Consider the following 5,971-nt stretch of genomic DNA (forward strand, 5'->3'; position numbering starts at 1 on the left):
GTGGTTTAACAGGATCCAGAAGCTGTGACGTCCGTGGAAAGCCGCAGAATATCAAAATCCAGACCGGGCTCCCATGATCACGGATGTTAGGGTGGTCTTGTATACAAAGAGAAAGGATCATTGTGTTTTCCTGGTTTGAGTTTGGATCTTGGCTACTGGCATTGTGCTCAGAAGAAGAGCCAGCTCCTTGCAGCTGAGCCCATCTTTGCAGACGTCTCTTCCCTCAGCTGCACTGCCCTCCTGCTAGCCAAGGGCAAGGCACTGTGCCAGAGACGGTCGTGAAGAAATAAAAGGAAAAAGATTCAGAGCTGTCATTCACTGCCTGAGTAGCACTAGTGGCAGTCCACGTGCATGAAGAGCAAGAGGTGTTTTTTTTTCCTTTTACACCGCTATTGTTTAATCTCCATGTTCACCAGGGAGTTGTTCTCATTTAACTACATCGATTCTTGTAAACCAGTTGAGTCAACTGCTCTGAAACTGTTTATCGTTAAGGCCTCTCTTGCCTTTATGCCTCTTTGTATTACTGAAGAAATAATAAGGAGACTTTGGGAAACTGAAAAGAAGGAAGATTAGATTGTGTGTAAGTAACCTGCATTGGTGCACGAACTGTGTAGTGTTTAAATGCTAAATTGCAGCTGAAGAGCAGATTACTGGAGCCTTAAAAGCCACTGACACTAAAAACGTAATTTCGGTATTAAAAATGTTCAGCTGCAGCTGAAAACGGTTCTGGTATGAGATGATGATATACCATCTCCTTAGCATGGCCACGTGTGGCATCGGGGAGCCCATGGGACGTTGGGCCAGGAGCACGGCCCCGCAGGGGCTGTGGTAGGGCGAGGGGAGAGGGGCAGGTGAAGGCAGGCCACCCATCTCCTGTACCGCTGTTACTGCTGTGAGCTCTTTGTGATGGGAACCTATGGCTTAAGGTGCAGCTCAGGGAGTAGTTTTACTGTAATTGGTTTTGAAATGCTGCGTCCTACTGTAAAAATTTTTGACACAATGGGGAAAAAGCTAAAAACAATTACTTGAAAATGAGTTGAGAGAGAATGTGACTTCACAAATAGGAAATAAATGAAAACTTGAACTTCTCAAAAACATTACCAAGTACATGTTTGTTGCAGACTACTGGTTTGTTATCAGGAATGACATGCCTGGATATTAAAGCTCCCCCTCCACCTATTGGTGAGGTGAGAGGGAAAAGAAGTTCGCATTTCAGCTTGGTGTCGTGTTTGAAATGAAGAGTTAGTTTGGTCTAAGTCACCGTGAGGAGGTAGTTAACTTCTCCACTGCTGTTTGAGCCTTGCTCCATGGTATAGGCGATTGTGCATCAGGACTTGTGTGTTTTCCTCTGAGCCTGCAATATACCTGTCACTGAGCTGCTTGATGTGCTGACTATACGATCGGAATTGCTATTTGTGTAGTCAGGTATCCATCTCATGTAGAGTTTTGTCATAGCTGTCACTGTAGCATGAGCGATGTTTCATTATATTGCTTAATGTGCTCAGTCTTCTCGGCCGGATTGAATTCCGGACGAAGTATACAGCCTAGCTCAGGAGGGAAGGAGGTGCTCTCCGCCGCAGCAGGTGTGCGTTTCATTAGGAGGCAGCCCAGGAACCGTCCCTTGGTGATGGAGGCGAAATTCTTCTTGTCCACAAATGAGGTAGGCTGCCACCGCTCATTAGCATTGTGAGGACTAATGAGCTAGTGTTTGTAAGATGCTTTGACATCTACCAGATAAAAAGTATCTCATAGGAGAAGTGGAGCACAAAAACAAGCATTTTTTTTTTTTTCTGTTGAGAAACGTTGGCTGAGAAGCGGGATATTCCGTTTTCAACATTGACCTTTTGAGCTTTTGTTCCCATGAAAACAGGTGAGTAGATTGAACTGACTCGGGAGCCAATCTTCTTCCCACTGGAAATAATGTGAAACATCTGATTTTTGCTCCTGCCAGTGGGTTCGCTCTTACACGGCGGTTTCGTTCCAGTGCCTTCGTGCTCTGCACTTAATTCCCACGAACACTAATGGGACTTAAATGGGCAAGTCCTTCGGGAGCCAGTGTACATCTGCATTCCCCCGCAGGACCCAACTCAGTGCGGCTACAGCCGTGTTGCCACGGGGACCCGGGGTGACGGCTGTTGTGCTGTGCTCCTCGGGGGGCTGATGGTGGTCACTGTCCCGACGGGGCCGCGCTGGTAGCACAAACGTGAGAATAAATGAACAGGTACTGTGTAAAAATCCGTTCTCATTAGTGGTAATTAACTGAGCTCTATAGGTTTCTAATGGGAAAAAGCCAATTTGATATGTAAATGTCTTGTACTAGCTGAATCTAAATGAGCAGATCGGATGCAAAGGACGATGCATCTTCCAAAAGGAGTTTGCAAAAACCTCCACGCTTTGCTGCAGTCCTTTCTGCTTACACTTGTCTCCCCAGTCCCAGTGCAGGAAGTGTTTCCCGTGAGCTGAGTTTGAGACATTGAAAAAAGAATGTGGTCCTTTCAGGCGAGATTGACTGAAAGACTAGCAAGAAATAAAAATCAAGGACCTATCATTTTTGAACCATAAATGCCCATACATACACTTGCAGTCTTTCTCTGCTACTCAGATATCATAGAAACAGGAATTTAAGTGTAAAAATCCCAGAACATCACAAGATTCATTACAGAAAGCTCTATTAATGGGTGTTTGATGTCCTCCTGCAGGAAGTTCCCTTACACTTAAACAACATCATTTAGTTTGTCCTAACTGATTTTTTTTCTTGCTGCAGTTTTAGGCAACTAATTGATGTGGTGTTGCAATTTTCCTTACATTTCAGAGTTTTTCAGTCCCTAGGTCACTTATTTTCGGAGTTTTTTTGCCATTGCAGAGAACTTGTGATCACCTGTTACTGAAGCCAGTGCTATGAGTTTGTTTCAAAAAGCTGTTGTGCACAAGGGGCTGGGATTTAATTACCTGTTGAAAGCTTGCAACCAAAGATTTGAGGAAGCATCTGAAACCACCTGGCAACTGCTGTGTATAGGTGCAAATTGAATGAAATTGTTAGGGCTAAACAATACCTGAGAGATCCTTTGGAAGGAAAACAAATAAAGGAATTACACCTTTACCTTGTAAGGATTTAACTTGTCATACAGGACATCCCTTTAAGTCAGTTCTCAATGAATATAAGGATATTTTTTATTTGTGCAGCACCAGCTTTTGAAACACAGTTTAAGAGATGTAAAAACGCCAGCAGTGTTGCCGTGGGGCAGGTGGCCCTGCATTGCTGTGCCTGCAGCTTGGGGTTAGGGGAAACTGGGCAGAACTTGAGCATTGTACATTACTCTGTCCTGGCTTTGGCCAGGAATTTCACGGATCAGCTGGGTGGTAAGGCAGTCCTCGCTCGTCATAGTATTTGGATATTCATTGCGTTTGGGTGCAGAAGTTGCCACTGAGATCCCTGCCACTAAGATCCCTGTGTGTCAGATGAGCTCAGAGCTACGGACCACAGCACTGAAACCCACAGACTGGGGCACTTGGGACTCGAGTGGCATGAACCAGAGTAGTGCAGTGGTGCTCAGTGACGGAAACATCAGATCCCTGCTCTGATCTCGCCCGTTGTTTAACTCATGAACAGCACCGCTGAACGTGGAGAGAAGCAGTTAAGCTTTTCCGTCCCAGTCACCATTTAATGTTGAGTGATCAGTTCATTTATGAAATCTATACTCATCTGACAGGCTAAAACAATAACCAGATCACTGTCACATCTGCTCATCTCAGCAGTATTTCCTTCTAGCTGTTTAGCTTCCATTTTATAATGCTTGTTAAATGTTTTGACACGGCTTTGTGGCTAGTATACCGCACGGAAGTCCCAGGTGACCTCCTACCCTGGCAGTATGTACACCCTATGGTTGCTTTGATTTCAAGATGAAGTAAGCTCATGGACATCATTTGGTGCATTAAGAAGCAACCAGAAATATTGCCACAGAAAGAAGATTGTGACTGCTAACTGGAGCCAGGAAGCTTACAAGTGTATGAAAGTTTTATACTTGCCCAGTTCTTTTTCCTTGCATTTTGTGTTCCTGTTCAGCTCAAGGTGAAAAACGGTGTTTGTACAATCATAATCGCTGTACCCTTCATTACTGTTAAGAGTATTTTTAGTTATTTTATGTAAGTAGCAATATTGGAGATAGTCGTTTATATAGGAGCTGGTAACACCTTCGTTGTCATCATGACAATAGAAAAAAAAGTGTGAATTTTAGACTGTATTTAGACCTTGATATTTGAGGTATGTACATACATGGTGGCCTCTTGAGCATGAAAATAGTGCTGAATTCTGTCCATACAACACAAACCACCAGTGTCTTGGTGAAGTGCAATGCATCAGTTCAATTTTTTTTTAAAGCCTATAACAACTTAATTGTTTGGTTTAACCTTCGCTTCAACTCCATTTCCTTTTGATTTTGAATGCCTGCATTTAAATTAGCTGAATAGTCCTTTTTTTATATATATATACACATTTATATTTTTCCTTGCCTGAGAATGGTCTGATTGCAAACTGACCTCTTTCAGTGGAGCTGCCACAGTCACCTACAGTGACAGTGAACCTACAGATCCCACAAAGCTGGGGTTGTGGGCATGCAGGACCTGCTGAAACCTGTCTGCTGTATGTGTGCTTGCCACTTGTCTCACCAGCGTTTTGTTAGTCTGTGATGGCTGTCGGCAAATACATTTTTTGCTGAATCAGTGGTTATCTGACTTGTTTGAGACGAGGCAGTAAAAATCTACTTTCTCTATTAAGTTTTTAGTCAATGCTAGAAATGACCTGTTAGTCGTGGATTTTTTTTCCTTGTCATGTATGTTTTATATTCTGCTTACCAAAAGGAATAAGTTGGCTTGACTATGGTATGTTAATAACTTCAGTGTGCAAAAGTACTGAATAATAGAAAAGCTACAACAAAAAACAACACCTAGAAGCTGAAGCCATGTGATGTAAATGGGAAAGGCAGAATATTTTCAAAAGTAAGGGCATTAGACCTTGCAAAAGTCAATCAAAACTCACAGCCTTTCTTGGTGCTTTTAATTCAATACGGGGATGTTTTTGTGGGAGTTAGCTTTAATCAATTTCAAGTTATTGGTCTCAGCTTGAAACTTAATGACCGACACTAGGGATGGAAAACAGATGTGCCGGCGATTCCCTCTGTCCTTTAAGTTCATGAAGCCCCCTCTCCTTCCTTTGATTTTATGCCCCATACTGAGGTGTCCCGGTGTGTTTTTGAACTTAAGGCTTATGCTCACTTCTGTGGACCTGCTTTTTTCTTTTTTTTTTTTTCCCCTTCTTTTAGAAATTCCCACTTTCAGCGTTTGCCACTTGCTGGCTTCCTGTTCCTAAATCATGAAGGGAACGTTGGTGAGCAGAGCCTGGTCCTGCTCAGGATGGGGAGCAGCTGCTCGCAGGAGGCTGTCACTCAGGTGGTGGATCACACAGACAGTGCTTGCTACGTGCTTATGAAATGGGAAATACTTTGTGCCGTCTATGTAAAAATACAAAATACCATTGTATAGTTAAGCCTGTGAAAACAAGCAAGGTACCTAAGCTACAAAAGTTTAGGCCAAAATCCGATGGGTGAAGTTACTGACATCTTATCAGGTATAACTGCTTGCAGCTTGTGATACACTTAGTCATGCATTTGCAGCCTAACTTGTTTTTCTCAGGCTTGAGTGTTTTGGGTTCTATGTGTGTGGGTTTATTTTTTCCTCACAAAGCACATTTCTCTGATGTAGCAACTTCTTGATACCTGTTACAGAGCTAATCAGCTCTTAAAGTCTAAAACAAAGGAGTTTCATCAGTCGATAAGACTGCCTTAAATATTTGTGGCAGATGATTGACAGCACTGTCAAATCTGATCCCCGAGTACCACCTGAAGCTCACAGAAGAATATGAGGGCTCTTTTTAGCTGAGGAGCGATCCTCTTCAATCACAGGTAGGGTCCTTGTG

This window comes from Cygnus olor, chromosome 5 (assembly GCF_009769625.2).
Source record: "Cygnus olor isolate bCygOlo1 chromosome 5, bCygOlo1.pri.v2, whole genome shotgun sequence".
NCBI classification, from domain to species: Eukaryota; Metazoa; Chordata; class Aves; order Anseriformes; family Anatidae; genus Cygnus; species Cygnus olor.